Source organism: Pimephales promelas, chromosome 12, assembly GCF_988280905.1.
Source record: "Pimephales promelas chromosome 12, fPimPro1.hap1.1, whole genome shotgun sequence".
NCBI lineage: Eukaryota > Metazoa > Chordata > Actinopteri > Cypriniformes > Leuciscidae > Pimephales > Pimephales promelas.
Window position 1 is genome coordinate 11,448,284 of NC_142780.1, and position 18,657 is coordinate 11,466,940.

Here is an 18,657-nt window from a genome sequence, read left to right on the forward strand (position 1 = left end):
TTACCGAGGGTTGAATAACATCACGGTAAAGAATACTTACCCTTTGCCGTTGATGTCTTCAGCTTTCGAGAGGTTGCAGGGAGCATCCATCTTCACGAAATTGGACTTACGTAATGCTTATCATTTGGTCCGCATCAGGGAGGGGGATGAATGGAAGACTGCGTTTAATACCCCCAGGGGGCACTTTGAATATTTGGTCATGCCTTTCGGGCTGTCCAACTCCCCAGCAGTCTTCCAGGCATTTGTCAATGATGTGTTGCGAGACATGATAGATCAATTCATATATGTTTACCTGGATGACATATTAATATTTTCCTCGTCTCTCCAGGAGCATCTGCAACACGTACGGCAAGTGCTTCAGAGGTTGCTAGAGAATGGGCTTTTTGTCAAGGTGGAGAAATGCGATTTTTTTAATGCACAGTCTGTTCCTTTTCTAGGACACATCGTTTCGTCTGAGGGAATGCGGGTGGACCCTGACAAGGTTAAGGCTGTGGTAGAATGGCCTAGTCCAGAATCCCGTAAGGCCCTACAGAGGTTTCTGGGATTTGCCAATTTCTATTGGCGGTTCATTCGCAACTTCAGCCAACTAGCTGCGCCTCTGACTGCCTTGACCTCCCCCGGAACTCCGTTCAGGTGGTCAGATACAGCCGAGGCTGTGTTTGCCAACCTCAAGAGCCGCTTTGTTTCAGCTCCCATCCTCGTTGCCCCTGACTATTCACGGCAGTTCGTGGTGGAGGTTGATGCGTCAGAGGTGGGGGTAGGTGCAGTTCTGTCCCAGCGCTCTCCCACAGACGACAAGATGCATCCTTGCGCGTTTTTTCCCAGCCGAACGTAATTACGACATTGGTAACAGAGAGTTGTTTGCAGTCAAGTTAGCGTTGGAAGAATGGCGACATTGGTTAGAGGGATTGAGGGTACCCTTTATCGTCTGGACCGACCACAAGAATTTGGAGTGCATCAGAACCGCTAAAAGACTCAATTCTAGGCAGGCTCGGTGGGCACTCTTTTTCGGTCATTTTGATTTTTCTCTCTCATACCGCCCGGGTTCTAAAAACATCAAACCCGATTCATTATTTCGCATTTTTGATTTTTCCAAACGCCCGTCTACTCCCGAGTGCATTTTACCGGAAAGTCTATTTGTTTCCACACTCGTATGGGAGATCGAATCGAAGGTCAAGAAGGCCTTAGAAGGGGTAACGCCTCCGCCCGCATGCCCACCGAGTCATTTATTTGTGCCAGAGGGATTAAGATCAGACGTCATCCGGTGGGGCCATTGTTCCAACATAGCTTGTCATCCAGGAGTTAATCGTACTAACTTTTTAGTGAAGCAACGAGTCTGGTGGCCACTTATGGCTCGTGACATTCACAGTTTTGTTTTGGCTTGCTCGGTCTGTGCTACTGGTAAGACTTCCAATCGACCCCCAGATGGGCTCCTCCAACCGCTGCCAGTCCCTTCGAGACCCTGGTCCCATATCGCTCTAGATTTTATCACCGCCCTCCCACCCTCTCAGGGTAACACTGTAGTTTTGACAGTGGTGGACCGGTTCTCTAAGGCGGCTCACTTTATTCCCTTACCCAAATTACCCTCAGCTAAGGAGACAGCGTTGACAGTCGTTGACCACGTCTTTCGCTTACATGGCCTCCCGACGGACGTGGTCTCTGACAGAGGACCCCAATTTGTATCCAAATTTTGAAGATAATTTTGTAAATTACTGGGGGCGACAGTTAGTCTGTCTTCAGGGTTTCACCCTCAGAGCAATGGCCAGACCGAGAGAGCCAACCAAGATTTGGAAAGAGTGTTACGATGTTTGGTATCCAAGAATCCTTCCTCATGGAGCCAGCATCTTTCCATGGTGGAGTACGCCCACAATACCTTACCAGTGTCGTCCACGGGCCTTTCCCCGTTTGAGTGTAGTGTAGGATACCAGCCACCTATTTTTCCCATTCTGGAATCTGAAGTCGCGGTCCCCTCTGCTCACGCCTTTATCCAGAGGTGTCACCGCACTTGGACTAGAGCCCGTGAGACTCTACTCCAAGTGGGGGCGCGCACCAAAGCTAAAGCCGATCGCCACCGGTCGAAGCCTCCCGTATACGTCGTCGGTCAAAAAGTGTGGCTTTCTACCAAGAACATTCCTCTCCGCTCCGTCTCGAATAAACTCGCTCCCAAATTCATTGGCCCGTTTACTGTCACCAAATCCATTAGTCCGGTGGCAGTCCGCCTTAATCTACCTCCTGCGTACAGGAGAATTCACCCCGTATTCCACGTTTCCAAAATTAAGCCCGTGTTTCGTTCTCACTTTAATCCGCCAGTCCCGGTCCCCCCCTCCCCCCCCCCCCCCCCCCCCCCCGCCGCGTCTCGTTGATGGGGATACTACCTATTCGGTAAATCGGATTCTGGATTCCAGGCGGAGGGGGCGCGGATTCCAGTACTTGGTGGACTGGGAAGGTTACGGTCCGGAGGAGAGAAGTTGGGTACCTGCCAGAGACATTCTGGATCACTCCTTGATCGATGACTATAATCGACAGGTAAGGAGTTCTGAGCACGCCAGGAGGCGTTCTTAGGAGAGGGGTACTGTCACGGTATACAGATCCAATGTTTCCTTCTTGTCTCGTGCTTGTGTTGTGGTATGAAAGCACATGTACTGTGGGCGTGAATGTTGTCATTCCTTGATCCGCTCCAGCTGATCATCATTAATCATCACCAGCTGCAGCTCATCCCCAGACTGCTTAAATACTGACCTCATTCTCATTTCCTTGCCAGATCGTTGTTTGATGTCCGGGTGTTGGTGTTGTGTTTGCATTCCTGGTTTCCTGATCTCCGTGTCCTGTGGATTTGTCGTCTCGGTGTTGGATTGTGTCGTCTCGTCTTCACTCTTCACTTCACGAGGATTCACCACACCTTGACCATCGAAGTCCTTGCGTTATCTGTTCACACCTGTGTCATTGTCTTGAGTATCACCATTAAATCTTGAGTAACTGCAATTGCTTCCTGTTCTCGTTATTACATGACATCATTATAATATGGAAAAATATTAACACTTCAAGCTTAGGCATTTAGGCTACCCAATTTTTTCAGGCTAATTGTAGTAATGACGGATCAGACCTGTTTGGCCATAACTATATGCATAACTATAAGGACATAACTTACCCCCATTCAACGTCAGTTCTCCGTCTTTTACGGACATGACAAGAAAGTCGGTCTCCTCGGCTGTGAACGCTCCTGGTGCGCTCTTATTATCATATTATTATTATCATAATAATAATCCACCATATTTCGTTTCGACATCCTGCTGCATTAGTCCCAGATATGTGATTCATGAATGATCTGTTCATTGTGTCACGTGAAAAATGAACGTAAGACTCGGAAGGTAAAGTGATTATTTATGTTCCCTGTAAATCATTTTTTACTGCATTATGATTTCTTAATTCAGAATATGGTCAACATTGCGTAGGTGGATGTGATCGGGGAATTTGGCTGTTAAAATTATAACATTAAGCCACTTAAATAAACGAAATGACTTGAATGACTCAGAAAATCAGTAAAATGAACTTCCTATTCATGACTCGCCAGAGCAGCTGCTCGGTCTCGCCTGATCGCGGCGCTGCGGGGCGGCGGAAACTAAATCAGACTCGTGAGAGCGGGGCACGCCGACGTTGCGGGGCGGCCGCAACTCAGTAATTCATATAAATAACCTAGTTTGTGAATGGTTCATTCCCGGTTGGCACACATTTTGCAGCTCTTACAAAAGCCCCGCTCCCTAATTTACAGTGAGAGTTCGATCATAGATTTGAGTTCGATGCATAATGTCTCGATGCGGCCGTGTCGGCGCATAACATACGTCATAAATAAACTTTCTGATTGGCTTACGGGTAACCAATTGTAGCAAGATAAGCAGGAGAATGGGAGAGGAATTGGGAAGTAACTACCAATCCCAGTACAGATTGGCTGCGTCCAAAACCGCATACTCAATGAGTAGGTACTTAATTTCAATAAGTACTTACTCAACGAGCGCTAAAAGAGTAGGTACTTTATAGCCAAATCTCGTTGAGTATGAATGAGAACCGGACATCTGCCATGTTGACGTTATCATGTGACCTACTACGACGTGTTATCATCATATCACAAGCGCAAAGAAATGAACAGCGACACGTTTAATTCTTCTATCTATAAATATCTTGACATTGATGAAACTTTCTCATTTTGTTGTGGTATTGTTGAAGAAACAGCTGATATTTTTTTTATTAAGAAACCCCCAAATCGTCACCTCTTGAATATATGTTGTTAATTTCTTTATTTTATACCCAAAACGTTTCTCCTTTAAGTTTTCCTCCTTTTCTTGATGAATTTACCTCGTTTCATCCCTCAGACCTATAACAACAAAACAACAACATTTTTCATGTATTATGAAGAACTATTTAAAGATATTTAGCCTTGTTATTGTTCCTTTTTCCTGTATTATGATGTAAACAAACCAATGATCTTTATGTTTTCTGTTTTGTCATTATGACTATTATGGTATCTTTCCATGATCTTGTATGTAATACGTTTATAAGTTTAAATTATGAGTGACAGGTGTACTAACACTTCATAACATCAGTGACTCGACAGCACAACCTAGAACAGTTTTCCTCTGCGTTTGTAATGTCTGCACAAAGGAGACGGGCAGCTGCTCGAAGATCTCTTTTGGAGAAAACTGTTGATTTTATACTCGAAAAATGTAAGTATCACTCCTTAAAAATTTATATTACCTCAGAATGAATTGCATTGTTAGCCCACCCCAAAACTTAAACAAAATAATAATATTAAATGCTGACCAATACTTAATTATATAACTTTTTTATATACTAAAAATATAATTTAATATAACAAGCAAAATGTAATTTGTTTTGTCATATGACAGTTATGCATGAATAAATTTATATTCATAAATGCAGTGAAACATCTCAATTATCAGTCAATCGATGAATTAATGGATACATTAAATAATTCAATTTTATATACTGACAACAATAATAAAAATGAATAAATGAGTAAAAGTCAAATAAAAGTAACCATCACAATAAACAAATGCATTATACAAGTCAACAACACATGAAACAAAGCTTTATTCAAACTACAAACATGTATTTACAGGGCTGAACACCATAACCTACTGCCGACTCAACACAGCGGTCCCCATTCTGCGGCTTTATTCTGATGAATTCACCAGAGGGGACTGTGCCTTCGTCCCGGAGCTTGTTGCTGCGCTGCGCTTCACAATCTGAGGCAATAAGGGCAGGTGGAGAGATAGAGGGTCTTGTAAGGGCAGGTGGACAGATGGAGCGTCTCATCCATGGCACCACTTCCAGGATGCAGCTCTAGGCTCCTCATCCTCAGTGCTCACACCAGTCTGCAGACATTTCAGATCCTACAAAAATGCACAAACATTATACAAAAGCAGTAATTTTAACACAATGTCATTTGATTTATGTATTAAAAATAACCTTACTTTATATTTGAGTAAAATCCCTAAAACAAATGTTGCCATCATCTTTCCTTGCAGGTCCTGCTCCACCACAAAAGCTATGCAGCAAATGCACAGAAATCAAGAATCAGAAAAGTGTTGTAATTTCTCGACTTGAAATTTGTACAATAATTCAAATAAACTACAATTTAAGATTGAATAGATTTTGTTATCCATTTCTGTAGTATACTCACTCAGAGCCTTTCATGACAGCATTCAGCATCATGAGCCTCTCTCCAGCAGATAAACACACGCGTGTTCTTCTGTCCCTGTAACATACAGACAAGATTCACATTACGAGTTCAACACTGAATTTACATGCTGAGGTTGATGTGTTAACTCACTTTTAATCCAACTTAAATGTTCCTCAATATATCAACACTAATAAGGGACAAATTAAATATAACATATTTAGTTACTTTATAGATTTGTTTATTTACCTTATTTACAGTACATTTGTCTAATGTAAGTAGTGTTGACAACAGTGAATTATCCTTCATATTAATAGCACACATAACGTTACATCACTCAGATGTATTTTTCATGTTGGGATGTGCTCATCTGCAATACTTAAACAATATTTTCATTTCAGATGTAAATAGACATTTTAAATAAGCGTATTTAAGATGTAACGTTATATGGTTATGTAAATCCATTTTAGAAACTTACGTGTAGCGTACTTACTGGAGCTCCCCAGTTTAACTAACTAATAAAACATGTGTTTACAGCAAAATCACAACTATACTATACTGTCTAAGTCCTTTAGACCTTCAACAGTTAAAACGTTTACTCTATAGTAGTTTAACACATACGATTTAAACACAAGAAACCGTGTTTACTCACATTTGAAAACCCCTGCTGATCTCCGATGTTGATAATGACGTATGCTCTCCCGTGGCCTCCTGGGATAGAAGAGTATCAATCGGATGAACACTCAAAAATCGGGGCGAAAGCAGGAGATCATCCGGGAACTTCTCGCCTACTCTTTTATGAGTACTGAGGTTTCGGACATACTACTCCTTTCAAATACTGTTTTCCCCTACTATATAGTACGAAAGTAGGAATATTCGGACGTACTATAAGTATACGTATGCCCGAATCTCGCGATAATTAGTACGTCACTCTGGTAATTCTCGCCTACTCTTTTATGGATACTAAGGATTTGGACATACTTATTCGCTCGCCTACTGCTTTTTCCATACTATATAGTAGGGAAGTATGCGGTTTTGGACGCAGCCATTGCCTATAGGATGGTCCAATTTAAAGGACAGGCAACATGGAAGGGCAGCCGGGGTCCTTGCAGCATCAGTTAGCCGTTTGGCTAGTAGCGTGTGGGACTGGGTGTCCTGTGATGTACTCTTCCTCGATGGAAGGTAAACCTGTTTTTTTTGTTGTATTACTGCAATGGATGTTTTTATTGTGTTGATGCAGTCACTAACTATAGATTTAATAATTCTTTTAGATGAATCAGTGGTATTTGAATCCATTATGTGTCATGTGGGCATGAGGTGGTAATTGTGTTAATAGGGATAGTTTACTATGTTTTAGAACTGTTTGCCTGATGGAATAAATTCAGGACCATCATGTTTTTTGTCTGATTGTGCACCTTAAAGGTATGGTTATTCATTTTGAGTTTGTTTGTTTGTGATGTGGATGGGACTGACACTCATGAAAAATACTCCTGTAACCCCAGTAATGATACCCGCTACGTTAAAGCTGGGGCCTGGGTAAATAGATGTTTCACTGTTTTGATTACCTGGGATAATCAAATGTATTTACCATTCCCTTCAGCAGCAATAAAGACTATTGAATCCAATACTGGTTTGATGAGTCTTTATATATTTTTGACTAAATCAATAAATAAAATAAAGAAATGTGAAAAGTAATAAAAATGGGAAAACACACTCTTTCAAAATGAAATAAAATAAAATATCAAATTAAATCCTTTTCAATGAGTTACAATTTGTTGAAATAAACCCAACACTTCACAAGTGTTAAACTCCCTGAAAGATATGAATGCACAACTCAATAACACAGTCTTCCAATTGGAATTAAACCCAATGAATAATCAGTAACTTAGATTAAACTCACTTAAGTGGGCCCACAATCACGCTCTCACTCACACACACACCCAACGTTGCAGGCCTGATGTTTTCTCGAACGCGACGGGTCCCGCGACGATGATGATGTCGTGGCGTTGGCTCACCCGAGCGGCTGTCTTTCTCTCCCGCGAGGCAACAGAGGAACTCCAGGCTTTTCCGGTCACCTGGAGCGCTATCTGTTGTGGCGATCTATCCCTCGTTGCCAGAGGAACTCCAGGCTTTTCCGGTCACCTGGAGCGCTATCTGGTCGGCCTCCACTCTGATGAATCTGATCCGGCTCGTCCCTCGTGCTAATCACCGCACGACCGCATGGAGTAAACGTGCTGAGTGAAATCCATGACGAATATCACCAATAACTGCTAAATAAAGTTATTACTAGCAAAATACAAATACTAATGACAGATTCAGTCTGTAATTACAGGATTATCGTGTGAAAATCCCTTTAATCAGCCTCTACAATCGTCTTTTCTCCTCCGACTCGTCTTCTCTCTTTCTTCCTCCTTTTTTCCACACCACGCCCCTTCCTTCCGTCATACGTGAGTACGTAAATAAAACATTAAACATTAAATAATATTATATACAAATATTTAACTATATACATACATCTGAAAACACTGTAAAGGCACAGAATAAGTAAAATACACAGATTGATAAATGTAAATAAACATTTCTTTCCAACAGTAATTTAGTGAATTTAGGGCTCAAGGGCTCACCGGGCTACACTCCATTTTTAGAACTGTTTGCCTAATGGAATAAATTCAAGACCATCATGTATTTTTCCGGTTGTGCACCTTCAAGGTATGGTTATTCATTTTGAGTTTGTTCGTGATGTGGATGGGACTGACACTCATGAAAAATACTCTATTTTTGTTATAGGGTGTTGGATGTTGATTGCTAGTCGCTGTTCTCTTATATGTTTTTTTTTTTTTTTTTTTTTGAAGTTGACTGCTCCCTGACTTATTGGTGGCAATAAATTTCCTAGCCAGCTTGGTTTGTTTGGTTTTTTTCTCTGTTTAAAGTATTGATTGATTTTGTTTTTGTTTTTGCGGCTGGCTAGTGGAATTATTTATTTATGTTTCCATTTTTTTTGTTTTTTTTCTTTGAATCAATTATGTAATACCAACTGCTTTCCATCCTTGATTAAGCTGCCAGGGGGTAGTTTTCCATCGTGATCGGGTGGTGAACTGGGAGTACAGATTAACAGAGCCCTTATAGGTCTGGCGGTTTGATTTGTGTGTTTGCCACATTGTGCACGTGTATCCTGTTGTAATGAAGGGCTTACTGGAGTTTGCTGTGGTTATCACTCAATGCAATGAAGTTTCCCCTGTATAGGTAACTCAAGTTGTTTTGTATTCCTAGCCAGACCAATTGAGAAATTGCTGCCCCCATCCGCTGAAGCAGTTTATGTTTTGAACAATTTTACAGTACTGCTTAATAAAGAAATTTTTATTTTTTATAATTTATTGTCTTTTGTGTTCATTTTTTGGGGGCCCTAGCGGGTGTCACAAAATGATTTTAAACTTCAGAGAAGCGCCCCCTTTCGAGTGAGAAAACACTTCTCTATTATGCCATTCCAGACTCTGTCTACGAAGCAAAGTGAAGTAGCAGAGTCTGGTATTATCAGGTTAGGTATTAGCTACATTTGGATTGAAACTTACTTTGCAACAGTTTAAAAGATATGTTCCATGTATGAATGTGCGTAGTATGAATGAAAATCTTACGAACTACATCTGCCATCTTGTCATCATCATGTTACCTGTGATGTTTGTTGTGTCACATCACCACCATTCACAAATCCTCTCCCACACCCTCAAGTGTTGATTGAATGCGCACTTCAGAATATCGCCGGAAGTAGTAGGTCACCCTAGTACTTTTTTTTAATTAATATTATAAATATATAGTAGGTACGTTGGCATATTCAGTTGCAGCATCAGTGTAATTCAAAAATCTCACCTAGGTGTCTTGGAAGGGTTACAACTTTGGGAGAAACCAGACTCAGTCGGGGGCCAGTTCTCCTCTGGCCAACGAAAAAACAGTGTATGATTCGAGCAGTATTACAAGTCAGATTGGATCAGAACATTTAGAGTATTTATCCATTTCATCTGTTTGGAAGACGAAGTCATCACGCCGGTATGGAAACGAGTTGTTGAGGACCAGTGCCGATGGCTGCCGTGTCGATGAGGCCGGCACTTAAGGATGAGCTCGGATGGGTCCAGGCGCAGGTCCACCATAGAGGATTCCTTCGGGATAAACTGAGAGACTAATATTAGTGTAGACACCATCCTTCTTATGATATACCAAGTACATCAGGATTTACGGGACGTGTTCCCGGTTTCAGCTGATCTGTGTCTATAGTGTGTTATGTGTATGCCAAAGAGATGGGTTTTTAGTCTAGATTTTAACTGACAGAGTTTGTCTACTTCTTGGACAATGTTAAGAAGACTGTTCCAGAGTTTTGGTGCTAAATAGGAAAAGGATCTACTGCCTGCAGTCAATTTTGATATTCTAGGTATGATCAACTGGCCGGAATTGCGAGCTTGTAAAAGGCGTGAAGAACTATAATGCGAGCAAGTACTGGGGAGCTAAACCATTTAGTGCTTTGCAAGTTATCAGCAATATTTTAAAATGTATACAATGTTTAATAGGCAGCCAATGCAGGGTTGACAGAACCGGGCAAATATGGTCATATTTTTTAATAAGTGAATTGCGCTGCTTCTCTCACGAGTAATTCATTTCAATGAGTTTTGAATGAGTTTCACTTCTTTCTTAGCATGTGATTGGCTGTTCTGTTTGCTACTGATGCCACACCTAAACTCAGGATCAAAGCCCGAGTTTACAGAGAAAGTTGATGATCAGCAACATGGTACTACCAACAAAGCCTGGTTGGATTGGTTTGTTTTTGTCAACTCGAAACTAATCCTGCAACCCTGAGTTTGTTCAACTAACTACCATCATAGTGTAACCCCTCACATCCGGGTCCAACTCGATCCGCTCCGAGCGGGCCTCGAACCCGGGTCTCCGGCATGAGAGTCAGGCGCGCTAACAAGGAGGCTAAAGACTGCAGCCTCTAGCATCTGTCGCTAGAGCGCCTATTGAGATCGGGGAGTGAGGTTTACTCGCACAGCAACTACTAGCTGGCCTCCGTTAAACTCACCCCCCTAAACCTCACTCTCATCTGGGTCACGGCACCAATGTAACCCCTCACACCCGGGTCCTACTCGCCCCGCTCCGAGCGGGCCTCGAACCCGGGTCTCCGGCGTGAGAGTCGGACGCTCTAGCAAGGAGGCTATCTGTTGAGGCGTCTGTCGCTAGAGCGCCTATTGAGATCGGGGAGTGAGGTTTACTCGCACAGCAACTACTAGCTGGCCTCCGTTACAATAGTACAGGCCCCTGAACTTGTTCCTGAGAGTCTGTTTCATGGAAATTTGAGTTCATTTTAAAAATAAATACTGCTGCACTTAGACCCTGTTTCAACCCTGCTGCAACCAACGCTGACACATGTAAGCAAGATGTTCAGGAAGGGGGATGAAAAACAGATTGTTCTGTGCAGTACAATCGATTTGCATTCCATCAGCGTAACTGAGAGCAAAGTTATTTCTAAAGGGCATATGACATTTACTGCATTGAAAGTCACATCTCTTGCCAGAGGTGTGAAAATTTGAGCTTTGTTGTTGCAGCGAGGACGCTTTTTGTTATGGTGTGGTTAGACTTACTAACTGGTACAGTGTTAAACCAGGGAATACTGAGCAGAGGGCTCACGGGGATTAGAAAAAGGAGTCACTTGCATGCGGAAATCGTGGGGTCAGGGTTGCCCCCTACCCTAAAATATTTAAAACGATGTTGTGTTTTTTAAATAATAGATGTACTTAAATAATTCGGTATGTAGTGAAACAATACAAATGATTTAAGTTTATAAACACTTTGAGTTCCCCAATACACCTACACCAGTGGCGGTTCTACTTTGAATTACACCCAGGGCGAGACCCCCTTCGAGCGCCCCCCCCCCCCACACACACCAAAAAAAAATAAAATACTTTGCATATTATAGGCTACTGTAAAAACTCATAAGTTGATTTTAGTTGATCATTATGAAAAGTATTAGATAATATAGTGACCAAAATGATCACATACACAGAATCTTGTTCAAAAAGCCTAATACACAGTGAAATCAATTCACCAAGTTAATAACAATAAAGATTTGTTTTAAAGGAGTGTCTTTCATCTTACCTACTAAACAACTTAAAAAAAGGTTAACACAAAAAAAGGTTTTATATAAAGATAAACCTCATATTTCAGCATTTAAATCATCTCTATAAAAGAATGAGTCAATAAAGATACATTCCTGACATTTATAATGCACAGCTTGTCTTTTATTATTAATAGTAAAATTCGTACCAATTTTCCCATGGCTGTCGTTAGAACCATGCACTCATTACACTGCGCTCTCCACAACGACAAAGAAGTTTTAGTAGCTAATGTGTTTCCACCACAGAAAAACGCTTGCTGTAGCTCTGCTAAAAGATTTATTTACGGAGAAGAGCAAAAACACCCAAGTGTTTGGGTGCACGTGCACTCCCTGAAAAGTTTATGAGCGCGCTTCCCGTGCGCGAATTTGAAACATAGGATTTGAAATAACGACCTCGAGCGCGCAAAAGACGCGATACGTGAACTAATCAGGAGATCCCCTTGATCCCCTCGCTTCTCCGCAAGCAGGGCGCCATTGCCAATAATTGAATCGAAATGATAAAAAATAGAAAAACTTCGCGGCACAGAGGATTTTTTTAACTGCTCGTGCCGCCCCCCATGTGACATGAAGAAATGCCGCCCCGGGCGACTGCCCGGTTCGCCCGTGCCTAGAACCGCTACTGACCTACACAAACAAGTCCGGTGGGAGAGATGTATGGATAACTATAATGTATGGCGGAATACCAAGTGCTTAGGAGCACTTTGAATTGGCGCAGTAATATCATCACTCGTGAAAAATCCTTTCCCTCTCCGGACACTGCATGAAAAGACTCAAATCCGGCAATATCCGGGCATGGTAAACTCCTGTGCAATTTGATGTTTGCTGGATGTATGTGGGAAAAAGCGGATCAGAGTAACACGGAACAGTATATTTCCAGACAAACCCGGAAACCTCACCTAAGCGGGCATATACAGGAATCCGTGAAATTTCACGGACATATACAGCTGAAACACTGCTGGGTGTGAGAGGTGTGAAGAAGACCTTTCATATGTTAATGACTGACACTAAGGGTGCTGGCTGTTCTCAGAGGGAGGAGTGGCAGGGGACTTCAGGATTGAAAATTATCTCTGGTCTACAGCAAACAAGTTTTTTGTACAGAAAAATAAATAAATTCTTAAGGCCCTGAAACAGAAAACCGACGTCAAAGAACTAGCAATGACTAAAGCCAACTCTAGGGTAGGCTTAAGTTATGTCGCCTGTGTCAGGGCCTTAAAACCACTGTATGAAAAAAAGTATCCTAATCAAATATTCTTTTATAAAAACAGGACAAAATAAACACCATGAATATACGTTCACAAAAACATCTGAATATTTAATGAAATAAAAAATACAGGGAAACATTTCAGAATATCTAAATTTTTATTGTGAAGTTTTACAAATTGCAGACAACAACATTTGTCGCCATTGGCTTTGCTTAGTTGGGGACATTTTTATTTAATATTCAACAATGTTATTGAACTGCCTGCATTGACACCATTATATGAGATCTGAACTGAGATGGACAATGACATCACGGTTTTGGCAGAGTTAATCCATGCTTCTTTGGGCATGCATGATGTGAAACGAGTGGTCGCAAAACCACCGGGCTTTCCCGTGTTATTGTCAGCAGCTGGTTATCCTTCCATGTTGAAAGGTAAGTCCAGCTGCATCATATTTATTCACAAAATTAAATAGATTCACTTGCAACGCGTCATACCGAGGTTTGTGGTTTGAGTGAATAAGTTCTTCCGCAAACAAACAAGCTGCAAGAAAAGGGGGCGTTTTGAGGTTTGAAATTCACCACTCACAACCATAAACACAACAATGTGGTGACGTAATGGAGGTGCAACCAATAACGTTAGTGTATTGCTTCAAGCTGCGAGAAAAATACTTTAAAATTACAGCATTCTTTCCCGAAGAAAAGAGAACAGTTCGAGGTTTGGAAACAGTTTTCTTCTATTCACCTTATTTTGCACGACAACAAGGGTGACGCCATTGCGTTCGTTTTGTCATCTTACTCCCGTCTGAGAAAGACTTCAACTTCCGGCTCATGAGAGGGATGAGATTCTGCGCTAGTTGAAACGAACGGTAAAATATGGCAAGTATTAAATGTTCAGTTAGATGCTGCCATAAAAGTTGGATTAAGAGGAGAGAACAATTGGACCAACGGTGTAACGAACATAATGTGAGGCGGTCAGATTGTTGTTGTGGTGCACTTTACGATTTAGCTACACTCACCAAAGACGAGGAGCACCGGAGGCAATGGCGGAAGGCACTAACGTTACATTTGGAAGCATAGGCTTGAAAGTGCCCAACTGAGGCTAAACACGGAAACGATTCTGATGAGAAAACGCAAAAGTGGCGTTGCGTCATCTTTTTTTTTATTCTGCGTTTAGACGAGCGTTTTGTGTGAGAAATCCGCGTGCAAATGGAGACGCAAAAGTGTGTGAAATTCAATGTAGTATGCACTTCAGGCGGCTAGGAGTGCTATACTACAACAACACCAAGTCCACGCGCCTGCGTACAACTTTCACCGTCAAGCAAACTTTTGCGTTTATATCGTTTACACGGGTAAGATTTAAGATTTCCACTCTGGGGGGTGGTTTCACTTTTTTTGCGTTTTTGAGCCTCAAAAACGCCATCGCCGTGTAAACGAAAGGCACATCCGATAAAATATTTTTACGTTTTCACCCGCGAGCGTTCTCGTGTTAACAGGGCCTAAGGACGGGAATCCGATTGAGGAACACCCCAGAAATGGCTCGGCTACGATGTTCCGATAAAGAAGTCACGCCGGGTGTTGAATATTGTCAGATTCAGGTAAGCTAACTTGCCTAACTGTTATGTGCTTGTTTGCCTAACTTTAGATTCGTGAAGTCCGTTCTATGAATGCTTTTAAGATCAGTAACAAGCCGTAAACAAAATACAATGAATCTTGCATGATTACCATTGCCCACATATACATGTTATTTATTTAACTTTGTGATATTGACCTAAGAGTCTGAAAGAATGAATGAATGAATATTCACGGTAGTACAAGATAGTATGGTAACTTACATTAGTCTTACAATAGCTCACATTACTGCTATTGCACATTACGAGATGTAAACAACACTGGTCCAGATGCACTTCCTGTTTCAGTTTGTAAAGGCTTCTTAATTTCAAATGTAAAGAAAATATCTTGAATATGTTTGTTTAACTTTTTGATTCAGTTGTTCTGTTGGTTGTACTTTAACCCAACGTTTATACAGTGTTAAAACTGAAACAGGAAGTGCTTGTGAAATCTTGTGAAATGGTCTATACAGAGATTGCTGATGCTAGCAGGCCAGCTAGCTACATCTCTCATTCAGATATTGATATTGACTTATGGCGAGTTAGGAGATTGTGTATTGTTTCGTTTTTAATTAATGTATCTTTCTCACACACTGTTCTGTGTAACTATGGGTGCCATCATCAATGAATTCTTCATGATCTATTTTAAGTAGCTACTAATGTAAAAAATGTTTATGGTTATAATATTTCCATAGATGCATCAATGAGAGTCAGTAATGCAGTGGATAACTATGAGGATGATCACATCCACATGCCCCACAGCTGTGATGCAGAATCACAATGGGAGGATCAATCTGTCTTTGGCCACAACCTGATCTTCTCAGAGAGACTCTCCAGCGTCTTGATGCTCTTTAGCGAAAGTATGAGCAGCACAGACTAACGTTACATGAAGAATCTTACAACGCTTCGAAAAGAATAAAAAAGGCACATGACGTGAACATTGCGGTAAGTCCAATTATTGTTCTATAACGTGGCTGTAAGCCATAGTTCGGTTACAATTATTGTTTTGTCTCTTGCGGTTACTGTGATGGTCAGCTTATTCCAACTGAAAATTCAGTTTTGTGGTTCTTGAAGATTGTGAATCAATTTAATTGCTTTTTAATTTCAAACTTTACAGGAATCTGTAAGGCGCCTCCATAATTCAGAGAACAACCCACACAAATACGTTCCACAAACCAGGTAAGACTGTTTCTTATATACTATAGCCTAAATGTTAGTTTAATCTACTACTCTATGGATTTGGAATGCCAAAAGTGAATTTCAGTAATGATACCTGCAACTTTCCCCCCCAGAATAAATTCATCACATAACCTGGCTGTGACCACTTACCTCTTCGAAGAATTAAGGTCAACTTTTACAGACGTTGACCCTGAATGTGTAAAAGGTAATCTTAAAGATGTTGTAATCATTTTATTGTCCTCTGTTTTACTTATTTTTATTGCCATTACATTTATTTATGATATATTTAGCAGGTTGGAAGATGTATTTTGAGACTTTGCGGAGGAAGTATTCTTTGGCTCAGCCTGAAAAGGCCCAGAAAAGAAAAACTATGACGAGCATTGCAAAGAACCTTCAAAGAAAGCGACTGGTAAGTTAAGAAACTGGTTAAGCACTTTTTTTTCTCTTCAGAATGTAACTATCCTCCTCTCTGTGTTTTAGTGGTTAAGTTACTGTCATGTTTTTCAGTTGCTGGAGACCAGGTCCGGGGTTGTACAAACCAACACAGAAAAGGAACTTTGGAAGACCGCAACAATAGAACTGATGTCTGATGATGCTATTGTTGATGGAAGGCCAGTGTGAATGGTGAGGTCTCCACCAATCTGCTCTCTGCTAGGTACTATAAAACAGACTAGAGGCTGACCCACACTATGCGTCACACCACCAGCGTATCATGGCAGTTTGAAAAATGTTAACTCGTATAAAAAAAAAAAAATATATATATATATATATATATATATATATATATAACCGTTCAAAAGTTTGGGGGTCGGTAAGATATTTTTTTTTTTTTTGGTTTGGGGGGGATAGCTCAAATTAACTCAATACTTTTATTCAGCAAGGATGCATTTAAATGAATCAAACGTGACAGTAAAGACATTTATAATGTTACAAAACATCATATTTCAAATAAATGAAATATAACTTTCTATTGATCAAATAATCCTAAAAAGTCTACAACTGTTTTCAACTTTGGTAATAATAATGAATATTTATTGAGCATCAAATCATCACATTAGAATGATTTCTGAAGGATCATGTGACACTGAAGACTGGAGTAATGATGCTAAAAATTCATCTTTGATCACAAGAATAATGTATTCCAATAGAAACGTTTATTTTAAATTGTCATAATATTTAACAATATTACTCTTACTTTTTTTGTATTTTTTATATATAAAAAAAAGCAGCCTTGGCGAACATATGAGACTTCTTACCGATCCCAAACTTATAAACGGCAGTGTACACCTTGAATATTTTATATACACTTTAATTTCTTATTTACTTTTCTCGTATTATTTCATATATTTGTTCCTTTTTTTGTTGTCCATGTTGCTTATCTCCATTTTGTTTACTTGTTTGCATTTTAATGTATGTTTATAATGCACTCTCTGTAATGTTCTATTTATTTATATTGTTTACTTGGAATATCTACGTATATTTTATATATATATATATATATATATATATATATATATATATATATATGAAGAGTTCAGATGCAAAAGCCTCTAAATGCCATTTGAAATTTTCTCCTTTAATGATGATTTTTATCAAACTTGTATATTTAAGTTTAGTAATTTCACTTAAATAACAATTAATAGGCAATTATCATTGCCATTTAAGAGAAATTACTGAACTTAAATACACAAGTTTGATAAAAATCATCATTAAAGGAGAAAATTTCAAATGGAACTCTTCATATATTTTATATATATATATATGTAACTTTTTATATACACTGTGTACTTTATTCCTTTACATCTGTCCTTTAAAATGATTGGGTAAAAAAAAAATTAACGAAAATAAAAAGTTAACAAATTATTTAATGTATGTTTATAATTTTCTTTGGAATGTCCATGATTTTTTTTTCTTCCTTTGAGATGTTATTACTTCATACTTTTTTTTCTAGTTTTTGTTCCCAATTCCTCTGTAATGCTTGTTTATAATGCTATTTGGAATGTGTTATATACCTTAATAAAAATTTCAGACTTTCCCATTGTTCTTTGTGTGTTTAAATATAAATATATATATATCAAATTTATTTTAATGAATATATTAAAATTGGGGGAGGGAGGTTTGGTATATATTTGAGCAATATCTGCATAGCTGGTATATAACCAATCAAATCAGTATGCTACAAGGCCTAGGGTGGGCCATGTTTAAAAGTAACCAATAAAGTCCGTTTACTGGGTTTTCAATGTGTCCTGCCCTCCAATAGTGGTCTGGGTGTTGGGAGTGGCTTTAAAAGAACAACCAATCCAGTTTGGTTGGAAGGCAAAAAGGTGTGAATGTTTCCTGCAAAAAGGTGTGATTTTTTTCCTGCTTTAATGGGATTACTTGCCATGGCAACAAATGGCTCTAGCACGGAAGTATACGTCCACAACATACATCCGATTTGGTATCATTCCGGATGTATGCGGATATATACAAACCCATGGAATTTGACATATCCGGCCACTATACTCCTGGATTCTTCCGAATTTCAGCAGTGTATACAGGAGTATACTGGTCCGGATACACCTATTTTCATGCAGTGGGAGTAATGATATTACTGCGCCGAGTCCATATATATATATGCGCCGAGTCGAAGTGCTCCCAACCACTTGCTGTGGTATTCCGCCATACATTATAGTTATCCACTTTACACGGTTAGAAAAGTGCAACGTTTTATTTTGTGTCACCATTCTTGGTCGAGTTTAGTCTGGGTTTCCCCATGCTGCCTTGGCGCAGCGTGGACACCATGAACCAAATTTTCCCCTGAAATAGGGAACCAATC

The 18,657-nt window shown here is 40.1% G+C and overlaps 2 long non-coding RNA genes across 6 annotated transcripts; one reads left to right on the top strand and one right to left on the bottom strand.

Annotated features, from left to right (window-relative positions):
• Window positions 1-5,087: 5,087 nt before the first annotated feature.
• LOC148976947 (uncharacterized) lies at window positions 5,088-6,748 on the bottom strand. Its single transcript, XR_016145684.1, has 4 exons — window positions 6,348-6,748; window positions 5,699-5,773; window positions 5,490-5,563; window positions 5,088-5,408 (listed from the first exon to the last, which is right to left on the bottom strand). It is a non-coding gene; the product is annotated as an uncharacterized LOC148976947 (long non-coding RNA).
• Window positions 6,749-13,749: 7,001 nt separating this feature from the next.
• On the top strand, window positions 13,750-17,874 carry LOC148976948 (uncharacterized). 5 transcript variants are annotated; one of them, XR_016145688.1, is made up of 7 exons: window positions 13,750-13,768; window positions 14,547-14,648; window positions 15,356-15,605; window positions 15,778-15,839; window positions 15,953-16,044; window positions 16,130-16,248; window positions 16,347-17,874. It is a non-coding gene; the product is annotated as an uncharacterized LOC148976948 (long non-coding RNA). The 5 variants fall into 5 exon arrangements; XR_016145686.1 differs by lacking the exon at window positions 13,750-13,768 and adding an exon at window positions 13,793-13,919; XR_016145687.1 differs by lacking the exon at window positions 13,750-13,768 and adding an exon at window positions 14,384-14,402.
• The last annotated feature ends 783 nt before the right edge of the window (window positions 17,875-18,657 follow it).